General features: G+C 37.0%; 1 long non-coding RNA gene across 1 annotated transcript; it reads left to right on the plus strand.

Moving 5' to 3' along the window:
* The first annotated feature begins 11,577 nt into the window (after positions 1-11,577).
* LOC127413213 (uncharacterized) lies at positions 11,578-13,389 on the plus strand. Its single transcript, XR_007892549.1, has 3 exons — positions 11,578-11,657; positions 11,773-11,864; positions 13,063-13,389. It is a non-coding gene; the product is annotated as an uncharacterized LOC127413213 (long non-coding RNA).
* The last annotated feature ends 4,066 nt before the right edge of the window (positions 13,390-17,455 follow it).

Here is a 17,455-nt window from a genome sequence, read left to right on the forward strand (position 1 = left end):
ATCAAGCGTATCTTAATCCAAAATTAAACATCTTGTAATTTGTTTGTGTTTATTAGGACATGTGTTTTTGAGTGACAATGTATTTCTAATGGGAGAAACAGTTTGCCAGTGTTTTGGTAAAATTAACTGATTTTGAGTGATGTATATGAAGTGTTGTGATGGTTGTAGGGCGTTTTAGATTAAAGATGAACTGTTATGCTTGTATAAATGTTGGCAGAGATGACTGTGTGAAGAGTTTTGAAAATGCGTTCTCAGTACTGAGAAATGTGTGAAAATGATTGTAAAAATACTTTAAGACCCTGCTTTCCGTTGGGGTTCTGATCACTCTGTCAGGATTTATTGTGCGATAACAACGGGCTGACTGTACATTATCTCACTTATTACACGGCTACTAACCAAATAAATAAATACATAAACATAAAATATTGATTTGCATTGAAATAAAATTTGAGAAGAAAGAAATCACTGAACAGCTGAAATCAGCCTCTGGTTTGCGTTGAGTTCTGTTGGTGGTTTCTTTTTGTGAAAATGACCATCTGACTTCTCATTATTCAGCCTATTACAAGACTACTTGCCAAATAAACAAGTAAATGGACATGACACTTTGATTTGCACTGAAATTGTGTAATTATGTGAGAAGAAATAAATTGCTAAACAGCTGAAATCAACCTCCGGTTTGCATCAGAGTTTTCTGTTGGCATTTATTTTGCGAAAATGGTGGACTGCCTCCTCATTATCCAGGCTATTACAAGACTACTTGCCAAATAAACAAATAAATGGACATGAAACATTGGACAAAATGACATGAGTGGACATGAGACATGAGTTAAAAATATTTTATTACCTTACTTGAAGTGATCACACACTGATCAAAGAAGCAGGTAGACGGCTCGCAAGGACCTAGATGGCGCCAGATGGAACCAATTAGAATCGAGTATTCCAGGCTGCTGTGTAATAACTAATGTTAAAAAATGAAACCTTATTTATTGTAAAGTGTTACTAATTCTGTTTATTTTGATGTCTGTTTGCATTTCTGTGCCCCACTTCAAGTCCTTTTAAGGGACAAACATGTGGTGCTAAGCAAACATGTCCCAACACCAATACTGGTATCGGAATCGGGTCCGAAACCCCGCTCATGTACTCGTACTCATGCTCGTAAAAATGCTCCAGTATCAAAAACCGATACCATCTGATGTACCGAACGTCATTGCTTTAACATTCAGCGCACAAATGAAATGTTCTGTCCTATTGAGATTATTTAACCACAAAAGCTGTAATTTAATGAGATAAATATATAGTTTGCATGTGCGGGGCGCTTTAATTTTGAGCACTTGTGAATGTGTTGAGACAGTATGTGTGTTTGGCTTCATGCAGCACTACGCAGACCGACCGGCGCTGGACTTGAAGCAGTGCATGTCAATTAGAAATTTTGTCCGACTTGACACAGCGCCATACATATGCCATCAATGTACTGCGAGGGAGATTTGAGAGCAGCCGTCTGGCTCAGTCACTGCAGTTTCTCCAAAGCAGTTGCACGAGCTCTGAATGACGACACAGCTTATTCGCGATTGGCCAGACTCACAACATGACAATGTTGACACGTATTTCATGGGCTGCATTCACAATTGCATACTTCACATACTACTCTTACTGCTTCTGCTGTATCAATGTATGGCAGAAATAAGAGTAGTATGGTAGTATGCCATCACCACACAAGGTGTTTATTCTGACAGTTTCTGTTCCGCTAAACTCTAACAAAACCGTACATCATGTTTACATCATATTATATTATGTTAATCATAGTAATATCATGTTAATTCATAAAAAAAACATTCAAAATTATTAAAAACACTGACTCTAAATTTTATGTTATTAAAATGATATAGGCTTTTACCCGATTTTCTTCTTGTACACACAGTAGGTACTGTATCAAGCAGCACATAACCCTTTCAGGTGAACTATGTTTCTGATTATTTTATGTAAAAATCAATCATCTATCTATCTGAATTCCACTTTGTCTGCAAACACTGCGCAATCTACTGTGACTGGTGTGGGTTCAGCACACGACGGGAAGTGCAAAGTGTTCGGCTTGACAGCTCTCAACTTTTCAACCCCTCCCCTGACTGCAACCGTCAAATCTCGAAGATGATTTAAAATGCAGTGTAAATCGAGATGCAGTGTTGTGCCGATAACGGCTGCTCATACCTTTTAAAGCTCCTCCTTGGCTCATACAGGGAAAACACCGTCATAAGCATCGTACTCTGTTTGTAGCAGTTGAGAGAACAAACAGAGTACATACTTATTTAATTAAATAGCAGCCTTTGCGGTTTAATAATTACTTTGAGACATGTAGCGACTGTCTTTTCCAGACTGAAAATCAAGCGTCGAAACACAGTAACACTTCAAAATAAATGAAAAGTGTTTGACAGAAATATATCACTAATGTAAAGTTATGTAACATTCACTGTATTACTACTACTCCTAATAATAATAACAATAAATCAATAGTAATTGTATTATATTTAAGCAATATCTCACATCTGTGATGCTCTGTTATGCAGCACTTTATTTAACAAACTCAAATGCTGTATTTTGGATTGTGCTGAGGTTCTGTATTAAAGCACTTAATTTGATAAAAATAATAACATTTTATGTTGAAAATGAATTGTTATATTTTCATTTGATTAAGGATTTAATTTAGTTATTTAAAAATAAAATAATTGGATACGGAGTACCAGACTCAGTATCGTTGAGTACCAAAAATAAGTATCGGTACTCGTACTCGTTCTAAAAAAATATGGTATCGGAACATCCCTAGTGCTTAGAATATGACTTGCGTGTGACAATGAACAAGTAGGAAATATAGACATTATTTTGAATTTGTTGAGCAGAAAAACTTTTCAGTGAAGTGTTTCAGAAAATAACTTAAAAGTAATTAGTAATATGATTACTTTTTTAAGGAAAGTAAGGAGTAGTGTAATTAAATTACACTTTTAGAAAAGTTACAAGTAATTTGAAATGGATTATAATTGATTTTTTTTTTTTTTGTAACTTACCCAACACTGCAACCTGACATATATTACTGACAAAAGGGTGAAAAATTCATAGTTTTCAAATACATTTTCATAGTTTCAATGTTTCATAGTATCTCTATCATAGTATCATTGTTTTTTCCAGCATCTTAATGATGTGCTGTCTAGGATGATGCATTACGAGGATACCAAGTTCTATTCTGGCATGAATTGTGTGTGTGTTATGAAATGTATTTATTTTAGCTGCAGCACAATCTCAGTCTGAAGCACTGTAAAAGATTGTGCCTTAGAGTAACAGAATAAATTATATGTTTTAGCACAAATGTGCCCTCAAAGGTCTTACGGGTGCTGTTGAGATTCACGGTTGTGCTGATTTCTCCAAATGAGCTGTATTACCATCTCTCCTTCAGGTGCTCACAGTACTCTCTCATTAAATGAACAAATTTCAACAAGACACATTTTTAAAGGGATAGTTCACAAAAATGAAATTAATGTTCAAGCTGCTCTTTTCCATACAATGATAGTAGACAAGGACCAGTGGATGGAAAAGAGAATCTTGGACATTCTGCTAGATAACTCCTTTTCCACATAAGAAAGAAAGTCATACAGGTTTGGAAAAGCATGTGGGTGGTTAAATGATGACAGATTGTTATATATTGTGTGTTTGTGTGTGTGTTTGAACTATCCCTTTAAAAGTTTATTGCAGTACTCTGGGTTCTACCTACAGACCTTGGAACAGGATCAAACAGGCAGATCCAGGTTAAGGTTTCTTTCCTGACCTAAAACTGTTTTTGCGTGTCCCCGATCTCGTATACGTCTTTAGAAGTGTGTGTGAGACAGAAAGAGAACATAAAAAAAGAGCAAGAAAGTTGATAATCAGGTCATAGGAAAATGCAGTTCAGTCATTCTCCATTTAGCTGAGCATAGCAGGTCTTGTAACATGGAACAGCGCAGTTCTCTTTTCCACCAAAGAGGCTCCACAATGGCTGTTTAGGGCAGTCGCACTGGGGAAGTTAGCTGGGTTGGGAGGGTTTTTAGACTTTTAAAAATGTATTTCACTACAGATTACAGAATACATGCTGTGAAATTTAATTTGTGATGTTAATTTACTCTTATTCTTTAATATTTGCCCAATGGAATGCCCAATTCCCAGTCCTTGTGAAGGTGTAGGGACTCACCTCATTCTGGATGGTGGAGGACAAATGAGACTGTTAATCCGCGCATCTTATCATGTGGCTTGTTGAGCATGTTACCACGGAAACATAGTGTGTGTGGAGGCTACATGCTATTCTCCGTGGCATCCACGCACAACCACGTGCCCCACCGAGAGCGAACCATATTATAGCGACCACGAGGAGGTTACCCCATGTGACTCTACCCTCCCTAGCAACCGGGCCAATTTGGTTGCTTAGGAGACCTGGCTGGAGTCACTCAGCACGCCCTGGATTTGAACTCATGACTTCAAGGGTGGTAGTCAGTGTCTTTACTTGCTGAGCTACCCAGGCCCCCCATTAATTTATATATTTTAAATGACTTCTTCAACACAGATTTTTTTTTTCCACATGTTTAGACTATAAACAAGTTGCCAGTACAGTAAGACAAAAAGCCTATATATCATATGCAGTGTTGCTTCAGAAACAAGATAAGTAATTTATAAAGTAAATTGAAAGATAAAGTAAATCTATCTTGTTTTAAAGATTTTAGACATTTTTACAGGACAACAATAAAAATTTCTAATCAAGAATAAGAGTTTTTGCAGTACATCTTTACTCTGAACAGCTCTATTAAGCTCCAAAAGGGAAAGTTTCTCAATGATGTCATATCCACCACTCATAACAGTGTGAAAGTGCCCTCTGTCTGTTTGTATGAATGTAACTGTTTCACCGCTATTCAAACGCTCCTCAGATCGCATCATTTATATGGATATAAGTTTTCCAAATGAAAAGACTAAATATTAAATGAAACACATGACAATAACATGCAAAGTAATCTCTTTAATAATCAAAATACTTTTTGAATGTAACTGTATTCTGATTACCAAGGATTTAAATTGTAACTGTAGTGGAACATGTATTAACCCTTCAACCCTGAGACACTAAAGTTGCTATGGAACAGCTGCTTTATTCCAAATCCTAGTGAGCTGCCAACAGAGGCAGCATTTTAAGGCATCATAAACTGTTCCCAAAGGTACAGTAGATATCTTAATCATTAGCCAAATGATTTTAGCCAAATTATAAGGGAGCATCACATGTATTCTTCACAGAGAAAACAAACACATCATTCATTGCTCAGTGAAAAAAACAAACAAATACAAGATGGTGGATGAGGCAAAATAAATGCTTATTATACATACATACACATATATACATACAGTGATTCACCTCGGAGCTGGTTGGTTTTATTCTTTACTTAGAATTCTTTTATGAAGGAGTTTATGAAATACAAAGAAATAAATAGGAAAAATATTTCTGGAACCAAGATGGCTGAAAAAGTGGACGGGCATTTTTGCGCTCTATTGTGAGTCGAGTTTCAAGTGCAGAGGTCAATTTGGGTGCCATTCGGCATACAGAGTTGCTGCTTATATAGAGCGTTCTAAATCGGTCACTTGTGAAGTTCCATGACTGATAGATTGCTGCCTCAGAAGGTAGCTGTCTATGGAGGCAGTAGGCATCAAGGCATTTCTCTAACTTTTAAAATAGAGCAAAAGTACTATACACATGAATAGAATAGAATACAATAGAATGACTGGGTTAGAGAGAATGTCCTTCAGTTGGCTAGTGCTGTAGGAAAGAGTGCTGACCATTATTCAATCCTAAGAGTGCTTCCACACTCTTCTATATGTGGTTTATATTTTCTCTGTGCTCAGCAGTGCAGCCCCTGACTCTTATCCATGACTCTCAGTGTCATCCCCAGAGACCCGCCCTCAGCAGCGCCGGGCGCCAGCACTGCAGGTGAGCAGCCCTTAATGAAAGAGGTGCCTTTGGTCCCTGCAAAAGGGATGGGGGGGGGGGGGGGGGGACTCTAGCTTGTAAAATTCCGATGCTTATCTGTGTCTAACTATAGATTAATCCTGAGAGAGTCAGATAGATAGAAAGATAGCTCACAGATGCTTTTAAGCAGCCTGCCTTGGAGTCAGCGAGCTGTGCTGTCCTAGACAGCAGCACAGCGTTTGGTGACTGCTCACAAACGTGTTTTCATTCATGCTGTTTCTGTGTATCACTGGAGGAGGAGTGATTTACTGCAGTGGCTTCTCATTTTCCCCCTAATTACCTAATCCTCTCCCAAGGACTACCTCTGAATTTACAGAAAGTCAATTAAGCCAATCTGACCAGCATTCCCAATGGCTATTAATCATTTCCCAGGGTTACTAATCAGCCCTGCCATAGGGCTGAACAAACAGGGCCTGCATTCAACTAAGATTCAGCTAAATTTATGGTGCACCATAAAGAGAATTGGAGAGACAAATGAAATATGATGTTGTGCTGAAACAACAGGCCATATGTCTGGATATAATCAGGGCTCCCTCAGGACCCGGTGTCTTGTAATACAAACACTCATGCCTAAATTGACAAACCAAGACATTTGCCCACTTTGTGAGAAATGAGAAATGTTTATTTGATCACTGTGCATGACCAAAATACCAAGTTAGTAGTCCAAATGTGTACATATCCATACCAGATCACTTTGATATAGTTTTGAAAAATGTAGAATTAGACGTTCTAGTCTACTGTCACACAGTAATTTCAAAATTCTATTTTTAAATTTTCTAAGAAAAAGTGTTGGGTAAATTACTCTAAAAAAGTAATCCACAACAAATTACTATTGACTTCTTTAAAAAATTTAATCAGATTACACTACTCATTACTTCATGAAAAATGTATCCCATTACTAATGACTTTTATACACTTTCTAAAACACTTTTCAATAAAGCTGTTTTTTCCTTTAAACAAATTCAAAATTAAGCCAATATTTCCTCCTTGTTCACTGTCGCACTCAAGTCATACACTCAGTACCACACGTTTCTCCCTAACAATGACTCGTTAGTACATTTATGCATTTTGGCAGAAAACTCTACATAAAATTATTTTAGAAATATGTGTAACACAAGTATTGTACTTCAAATAATTAATTTAATTGAACCTAGTAACTGTAATCTGATTACATGAACTGAAATTGTAATATTTTACACTACATTTTTTGATTAAAAAGTAATTACATTACAGTAACAAATGATTACTTTGTAATCAGATTACACCCAGCACTGAGGGTGTTGTGGGTGATTGCCAGGTTATTGCTAGGTTGTTGCTATTCAGTTGCTAAGGTGTTCTGAGTGTTTTTTTAGAACGTTGCTATGCGATTGCTATAGGGAGTTCAGGGTGGTTACTAGGGCATTTCTGGGTGAGTTCTTGGTGGTTGATTACTTGCCCAAGTCAAAAGTGCCTACATTGCCTATAGTTGGGTTAGTTTAAATCCATATAAGCAGTAGTAACAGTTATGCTTGGTTTAGCAAGTACTGCTAATGTACACCAAAAATATACATTACATTATCCTGGAGACAAAGAGTTTTGTTGTGATAACTGAAACTAACTTTAAAGTGTAACTCCCTGTATTTTATCTTTTGAGTCTGACTGAGAGTTCATATGTATTCTTGAGCTGCACAGTCTCTGCGAAGCCATCAGGACCACCCATGTGTGACACATTCATCAGTTTGCTGCCGAAAGACTGATTTCATGGACAGAGGTGAGGGTTATCAGCACAGACATCTTCGCCTGTATCAGCACCTGGGAATTACATTTGAGAATCTTTTTTTACATTTGAGAGCCATTTTTATCTCTTTTATCCTTGCGGTTGGATGATGCTCTTTATAAGAGAAGAGATGGATCGGTGTAGCAGCATCCCAGTGTGTGCTCAATGTGGTTCTAAGTCATAATTAGCATAATCTATTCATGCATCCTTGGCTCTCATTAGTTTAAGTGGACATTGGGGCAAATTTCATCACCTTGTCATTTTGCACCAAGATCATGTGTGTCATATGGATAAGCATCTATAGTGAGTCACAAACTGCTCTGGCTGCTTCACAATCAATAACTGTCGTACACTGAAAGAAACTCTGGGGTCAATTGCCTAAATATTTTATGGCCCAATAGTGTCAGTCACCTGCTCTTCTCAGTGTTAAAGGTACAGACAATGTAGCCAATAATTTTGACTTCCTCAGTTTGTTAAAAAAATAAAAAAATAAAAATTTGTTTATAGTAGTAGGGCTGTAAATTAATTACAATTTTTAATCAAATTAATTACATGTTGTGCCAGCTGATTAGTCAGATTAATTGCATATGTCAATATTTACTGAGAAAGACCCCCAAATAAAGATAATTTAGTCAATAATAACTATAATTATAAATATTATACATAATAAATATTATAATTTAGATAATTCAAATACATTATATACATACTGTATATTGTGGCAGCAGACACGTTAAACATTTCTACAAAACAAAAAGTGGCTTAAAAGTGAAAACATTGTTTGTTTTATTTCCATATCATTGAACATAACCCTGTTATTGGCCTACTTTCGTCTGAGCTACTCATGTGTCATACCGACGCTTTTGAAGTGTCTCACTTTGGTTGCGTTACGTTTCACTAATTTTTAGCATCTCTGTTTGTGTGTTCTGCATTGTGGCTGACTAATTTTTATTTGAAAAAAAAAAAAAAATGCTCTGTTATAGTCCCTTTCATTTCTTTGTGTGTGAGTGTGTTTGTGTGTGTTCATGTGTGTGTGTTCTGCATTGTGGATGTATTATTGTCTCACACCTTCATTTATGTGTGTGTGTGTTCTGAATTGTGTCTGATTTATTGATATTTATTTGACAAATTAAAAAAATGTCTATAGTCTCACCCATAAATTTCCTATGGCAGGTCAAATTTGACCCGAACAGTACAAGCAGGGGATTGTTTGATAAAACCAGCTAGACTCATCAAATCTAGTCCACATTTGTGTGTGTGTGTGTGTTCAGGAAATTTTAGAAAAAAAAAAAAGTTTAGGAAATGTTACCAAGCCTTGTACCTCTCAGATTAAGGAAACCAATTTAACCATTTTTCAAAAATGACCCAAACAGTGCATCAAATCAACAGCCATAGTTTACAGTACTGCGTTTACAGTGGAAGTCGAGGGACAAGAAATTCTGAAGGGTTTAAAAACAAAACTGTGAAGATTATTTAAAAAAAATATATTTATTATTTTTTTTTTTATATAATACAAATACATATTTTAATTATTTTCTGGAACAATGGACAGCATGTTACAGATGCTATCGATAGTGCTTCACTTGTATTGAACCCAGAACATTCCTTTAAAAATGACACCCGCTTCACTCTGCTAGCTTATGATTTTCACTCTCCAAGAGTGTTATTACAACTCTTAGAATTAATTTTCCCCCCAAACCTTTTCTCTTTGCAGAGCACTGTTAAATTAGCTAATTTATCATAATATTATGTGTGTTCTCTTATCCATCTGTGATAAAATGTTTTCAAATGAGCCCATGTATTTTCAAGGTTTGCATTAGCCTAACACTTCTTTAAATGATGAGAGCAGATTTTTCACTATGTGAGCAATTCCACTGCTGTGATTAAAGATGCACACTGGAATTATAGCTAAAGGTGGAAATGCTTTTTTAAGCATTGCTAATTAATTTGGGGAATTTCCTCAATTTTACCCCTTCAGTATGTGTGAAGACAAACGGGTTTGGAGGTAAATTCTTCCATGATTTTTAAATGTGGCCTTGAGAGAAACAATGAGCATGCTGCCAGTATGGATAAACAACTCCTAAATGATAAAAGTTTTCAGCGTCTGGATATTGACCACTATTGGCTTTGAGAACATTAAGTGACTCTGGTTTAATTAAATAAATCCCTCTTTTCACATCTCTTTTTTGCTACACAGAAGATAATTCTTTGTTGTAAGTTGTTTATAGTGGAAATGCTCACTGTGCTCACAAGCACTTTGGCCATCTCAGATGACATAAGACAATTTAAATGTAATTTATTTTTGTTTCAACCTGACATATATATTGTTGTAACATTGTTGGTCAGACAAGGCAGGCAGGAACAGACACAGGAGCAGATGAAGATAATGATGAAGTGTTGTGAACCCAAGTGCAGTTTATTCCAGTAAATCCAAATGTGAAATAAAAAGCATGAATCCAAAACGAAAACCTAAACATGAACTTGATATAAATATAAACATGAAGAACGAGACTGGAAAGGACTTGACTAGAAAACAACATACTACATGCACAATACATGACAACCACAATGGCAAACATGAGGGCATAAAAATACAAGGACATTGGCAAACACATGACAATGACAATGACAACTAATAACAAGACTGAACTAATAACAAGACTAATAAAACATGAACCATGAAAAGACAAGACTGATAACAAGTTAACCAGACAATAAACCAATGAGAACAAGACACATGGACATGAGGGTAACAGGACATCTCATGACAAGACAAGGAAGTGAACTAATTTCACAATGAAAGACCTGAAAACATGAACATGAATCTAAACATGAAACAAGAACACACAAATACATTACATACATAAGATGGGCTGGGGTCTGGGCAGACTGAGCACCAGACACTGGGAATAGTAGGAGATCAGGCAAGGCGGAGGACACTTGGGACTGGACAGACTGGATGGCAGCCGCTGGGAACAGTAGGAGATCAGGCAGGGTGGCGGCCACTTGGGTATGGACAGACTGGATGGCAACCACTGGGAGCTGGACAGACTCGACGGCCACCGTGGCTGAGAGTGCTGGCAGCAACAGGGGAACGGCCTCCATGGCCGGGAGCGCTGGCAGCAACTGAGGAACGGCCTCCTTGGCCGGTAGCTCTGGCAGCGACTGGGGAACGGCCTCCGTGGCCGGGAGCGCTGGCAGCGACTGGGGAACGGCCTCCGTGGCTGTGAGCGCTGGTTCTTTGAACGTGGCTGGCGTGGGCGCCATGATGGAGAACTCGGACGTGGTTGCCATAATGGGGAACTCTGACGTGGTGGCCATGATGGTGGACAACTCTGGTGTGGAAACAGGATATTACATGACTAGACAAGGAAGTGAACTAATTTCTCAATAAAAGACCTGAAAACATGAACATGAATCTAAACATGAAACAAGAACAAACAAGTACGTTACAATTGTATTTATATTTCAGACTATTAATGCATCAGTCCAGGAAAAAATGTGGCAGCTGACGTCTCGAATCACTTCTCTTTGTTTTGAGAAAATGCACAAGCTGTCACCATCATCCACAGTTACATATGCGTTCATTAACTTCTGTGCATGTGTACATCAATTCAGCTGTGCATTACATAGTCAGAAAGAAGGCTATTATAAGGAGTTGAGGGTGGGAAGGAAATTGGTTTAATGTTCAGCACAGTCAGCTAATTTCAGGAGAAATGATCATTATTACACAGCATTATTTAGCCTGAAAAAAATATTCATGCTCAATCAAAAAACATAGCTCTAATCCAGGGGTTTTCAAAGGTCCTTTCAGGTTGGAAACCTCTGGTCTAAATACTGGGCTGTTCACCATCATTTTTCAGTGATGTTGTTCTTCAGGTAAAATTTCTAGATTTTTATTCTTTCTGAACAAAATGTGAATGGTTATGCAAATGTTTGGTCATTGATATGTGGTTGCAAAAGAATTCTGAATTTATTTATTTTTTCAACCTAGTGGTTGATAGGTGGTTACTTACTGGTTCAAGTCAAAAGAGCCCAACCCCAAGTCTCAATTCTGGTCCGTATGGCTCAAATCCCTCTTTCAATGTAAGTCTATGGGATTCTTTTGTCTGTTGTATCGTCTGCTGTGTAGAAATAGTAAGTCACATCTCTTAGAAAACACTTAGAAAAGTAAGAAGACATAGAAGAGAGAATTATCTATAGCTGGACTATTCATTTTGGAATTTTGCAAAAACACTAACCCTTATTATGAGCAATTATAATAGTGTTGCTTGCCTTAGAAAATTTACTACTGAATTTTACATTTAAATGTATGTAAACATAGAAATTGAAAGATATAAAAGGTTTGATGGCTTGAATTTATCACAAGACATTCGCTGTTGGCAGGGTTGGGGAGTAACGGAATACATGTAACGGGATTACGTATTTAAAATACAAAATATAAGTAACTGTATTCCACTACAGTTACAATTTACATCATTGGTAATTAGAATACAGATTACTTTGCATTTTATTGTCATTTGTTTCATTTAATATTTAGTCCTTTCAGATGGAAAACATTTATACATTTAAATGATGCGATCCAAAGTGCATTTGAACAGCTGTCATGATTCCGGTTTGATCAGCCTAGTTGTGTTTGTGTCTGTGCCATCGTTCGTCCGGAGCGCATGGCTGTTTTGTTTGTCCGCCCACGTGCTTCGGTGTGTGGTGTTTATGGAAAGCCAAAGGGTCAGAATTCATGTGTTTTGTATCGCCGTATTAAGCTGTGTTTGTGTTCATTCGCCATGTGCTTCTGCACATGTTGTTCTGTTGTGTTTGCCATGCGTTCAACTGTCAGTTGTCGCCCCGCCCTCTTGTTACCGTTAGTTTATTATTACTCTCACGTGTTACCCCTCATTAGCTTCCCTTTATATTCCCTTCCTGTTTTTTTGTCCCTTGCCGGATCATGTTTATGCGTCTTGTTATTCACGTCTTGCTTTTCATCTTGCCGTACGTGGTAGTCTAGTTAACTAGTCAAGCCTTATTTTCTTCAGTTTTGATTTTGCTTTGGATTCCAAGTTATTTCTATTTTGCTTTTCTTTTGCTGTGTCTTGAGCTCTTTTGTTATCCAGCTTGGTTTTGATTTTTTTTTCTAGTTTTATCCAGTTTATTTACTCCCATTTTCTACATTTTTACTTGGCATAGTTAATAGGTGTTTTTATTTATTTATTTATTTATTTATTTATTTATCTCCTGTGACTTGCATTCAGATCAGTTTTTTACTTTTTTTATTTTTTCTCTCCAGACTCCCCGTCTCCCTGGCTGCTGTACAGTACTTATCTTCCCGCCACCTCTGGCTTCCCCGCTGCCATCTCCCTTCCCCTTCACCCTGCCTCACCTGCCACCACTGCCCGTTGCTCCCCCTGTCTCACACGCCATCGTCCTTGACCTCCTGTGCGGACTGCTTTTGGCTAGGCGTTATCGTTCCATGGACTTTGTCTATGCTACCTGAGGCCATCATTGACTGTGGACCTTATCCAGTCTTGCCCTTGCTTCTGTTTGTCACCCACTTGAACTCCTGTTTTCCCAATAAACTGTGTATTACCCTGCAAACTGAATCCTCTTCTTTCTGAAACCTGACAACAGCGGTGAAACACTTTCTTATGATGTGTTACATTCATACGAGCTGACAGAGAAGTTTGGAGCAGAAGAAATAGAAATAAACCTTTTTTGTAAGCTTTACGGTAAGCTAAAATGCAATTTCTAGCCATTTTACATGCACATGTTACCAGGCACGATCATATTTTTTAATCAAGAAAATTCACGTTGGATCATAATTTCTTTTATTCTAGTAAGACCTTTGATATTAGGGCAAATATCGTATTCTTGATAATTTTGTATTGTTTTCCTGTAAAAATGTCTAAAACTCCTTAAAACAAGATCAGTTTGATTTATCGTGTTTTAGAAACAACACTGCATAAGATATTTAGGTTTTTCAGAGAATGTATTTTTAACGTGTATTTTGTCTTAATGTACTGGAAGAGTTTTTAGTCAAAACAAGTGAAAAAATCTACCAGTGCTGAAGAAGTAATCCAAAGTATTTAGAATATGTTACTGACCTTGAGTAATCTATCAAAATACGTTACAAATTACATTTTACAGCATGTATTCTGTAATCTGTAGTGGAATACATTTAAAAAGTAACCCTCCCAACCCTGGCTGTTGGTAGCATGTAATCAGGTGAAAATATTTGTGCTGAGCAGGTTCATAAGCACCCTCACATTTATTTCTATTGTTATGAGTGTCACGGGGGAGAAAGGCAGAGTAATTTGCTCCTCCTTTTTCCCGGTGAGTTTCATTTAGCCACCTGATGTGAGTTATTATCTACCCATCAGAAAACAGGCCCAGAACAGATGATGTTTACCTCCTTGAAGGTGTGGTGGGGGGCAGATCATTTGTCATAAAACCTTGCACTTTTTCTCCTCAAGTGATCTGTTCAGCCCACTCATTATAAGACGAAGCCACATACAGAAAATGTATGGCTTGACTGAGAGCACTTCAGAAGTTGCAACATTTTATTTATAAGTGGTGTTAATTTGTTAAGGCAAGAATCACTGTTGTTATTGCTCATATGTTTAAGTATTGAACTTTGGCATACACCTGGTCCCACACCGTTTGCCACCAAGGACATGAATGAAATCTCAAATTGTGAGGCTTGTTGAATAGAGATGTGCTAGTACTTTTCTAAGCAATCTAAGCAAATACTTTTCTGATTTACGATTTTTGCCTGGCCTACCTTAAATGCAGGGGCGGATTATGACTAGCAAGGGCCCTGGGGCCAATTTTCTTTTAGGACACCCTGGTCCAATTATCTTTCAAAGTTGAGATCCACGCAATCAGTTTTCATTGATTTACGTTTTTAAAAATTTGTTCTGTTATTTACAGTCAGATTAACTCAAACATACAGCACAGTTGTGGTAAAGAAACTGCTCAACTGAAACAGGTTTGCTAAACAGCCACTGTTCTTAAAGAGACATTACCATTTTAATGTTTGTTATACATAATATAAGCTCAATGTAAATAACTGTAAATACTACAAATTATGCATACAAGAAAACAAGAATGTAACAAAATGTGTAATAAATGTGTAAACATGCATATATTTAAAGGGGCAATAATACATTATGACATATTTTAACTTCATCAAACACTTTAAATATAAAGAATTTAACAAATAGACTTCTACAGCATGTACATATAGGTTTGGTGAAACTTGGCAAAGAGTTCAGGCAGTTCTGCCTCACGCAGCTATACCTTTTCTAACTCATCTAAATGAAGGGGTACGTTCCATTCAGAAGTGAACATCCCTATATTCCCTATTTACTTTAAAGACTTCCATTGTGAGAGCTTCGAAGTGCTGAAAGGTGTGGGGCTCAAAAATAGCGGTCATTTGGTAATTTTATTGTAAATTTGGTTTGCAATTACCCTAAAGCTTGGCTACCATTATTATTCTCCCATCGAAAAGCCCTGTGAAGGCATCATGCAAGCCAAATCCCTTAGAGTAGATTATATTAACAGAATTTTAAAATTATCTAAGAGTCTGTTTTTGAATGTTCATGATTTCAAACTTCAGCTATCAAAACTTACACACAAGCCCTTTAATTTGCTTTAAGTTGCTTTCTTTCTTTCTTTCTTTCTGTAAGACCTGTAAAAATTTCTAACTTCAAGCATTTAAAACTACTTTAAACTTTCAGACAAGGTTTTGTCAAACCAACATTATAGTTTGTCTCAAAAAACTTTGTTTCTTGGTCAGTACTTTTGTACAACACAAAATAAAATATCAATATCTTCTTTTTCACAAACACCTAAGCCCAGTTATTTTTTGTAATATTGGGGAGAAATGCAGTTACAGCAATTAATAGTATAATAAATGTTTTTGTTCGACAGCACTTCAAACATACAAAGCATAAAGCTTAACCCTATAAAGCCTAAAGTATGAAATAATAGTCAGAAAATTCAAATTTCACATTTTTAAAGAGTGGCACAAATTTTTTACAATTAGAAATAGGAAGGTAAAAGGGTCCTATAAGCGGGCTGGGGGCCCTTATAGTCACAGGGCCCTACTGAGGGGGCCTTGTATAAGCTGACAGCTGTGGGGGCCATATATTCAAGCATATATAAACATTTGTTTTCAAATTTGATGGGCTGCCAGACTTTGCATCCCAGAACCCCCCGGGCCCCTGGTAGTCAAGGGGGCACTGGCCCATTGGCCTGGTCTGTAATACACCTATGCTTAAAGGGATAGTTCACCCAAAAATGAAAATTATCTCATCTTTTACTCACCCTCAGGCCATCCCAGATGTGTATGACTTTCTTTCTTCTGCTGAACACAAACAAAGATTTTAAAAACAATATCTCAGCTATGTAGGTCCATACAATGCAAGTGAATGGTGACCAGACATCTGAACATCCAAAAAGCAGATAAAAGCAGCATAATAGTAATCCATAAGAGTGGTTAAATCCATTTCCTCAAAAGCTATATAAGTGTGGGTGAGAAACAGATCAATATTTTAGTCCTTTAAAATTAGTACTTATCATATCGCTTTTGAGGATATGGATTTAACCACCGGAGTCTTACGGATTACTTTTATGCTGCTTTTTTTGTACCTTCAGATTTCTGGCCACTATTCACTTGCATTGTATGGACCTAAAGAGATGAGATATTCATCTAAAAATTGTAATTTGTGTTCTGCAGAAGAAAGAAAGTCACAAACTTCTGGGATGGCATGAGGTGAGTAAATGATGAGAGAATTTTAATTTTTGGGTGAACTATTCCTTCAAAACAGGCAAAAATCCCATAAACTTACATTCAGAGCAGGGCCCGAGCCATATCTAGGGACCAGAATGTCACTTGAGGGTGGGCTCTTTTGACTTAGGCCAATAAGCAACTGCCTAGCAACCACTCAGAACACCCTAGCAACCACCTAAAATATCCTAGCAACTGCATAGAAACATGCTAAATACCACTCAGAGTGCCTAAGCAACAACACAGTGATTACAAGAAGAAGAGTTTAAAATGTAATGTGGTACACTACTTTTTTTTTTTTTTTACTAAAAAGTAATTATATTACAGTAACTAATTACTTTGTAATCTGATACACCCAACAATGATTACAATATAACTACAGGTTGTCACTTTTAGCACCACTTTGATTTAATTTAAAAATGTAAGGAAGCAATTAAACTTCAGTTTGCAATTGTAGTGGGTTGAAATGTTTTGAAGTATGTAAGCAATTTTAAAAAAATTTTTTAGAAAATGTAAAACAATCAGGTTCTGAATAAAGATGGTTCCAAGTGGTTTAAATTAATGCTTTTGTTATGTCAGTATAGTACATGGCAACGGCTGATGAATACTTTGTCCTTTAATTTATGGATACGGGTCACATAAAGGCTGTCTTGCCTGTTCAAAGATTCACTGACTCATTACATTGTGGTGCCACAGTCATTATGGTGCAAGGTGAGCCTTGAGCGAGTCTATGAGACTTAAAGACTGGACTTAAAGAACACAAGTTTAATCAAAAGCCTGTGCCGAGAACTGGTTGACTTGTTTTGACCCAGGTCAATGTTGTTTCCCAGCTGCATATATTTCTCAATGACCCCTCTGCAAAGTACAGGTAAACATAGACGTGAGCCACAGG

Source organism: Myxocyprinus asiaticus, chromosome 22 (assembly GCF_019703515.2).
Source record: "Myxocyprinus asiaticus isolate MX2 ecotype Aquarium Trade chromosome 22, UBuf_Myxa_2, whole genome shotgun sequence".
Taxonomy (NCBI): Eukaryota; Metazoa; Chordata; class Actinopteri; order Cypriniformes; family Catostomidae; genus Myxocyprinus; species Myxocyprinus asiaticus.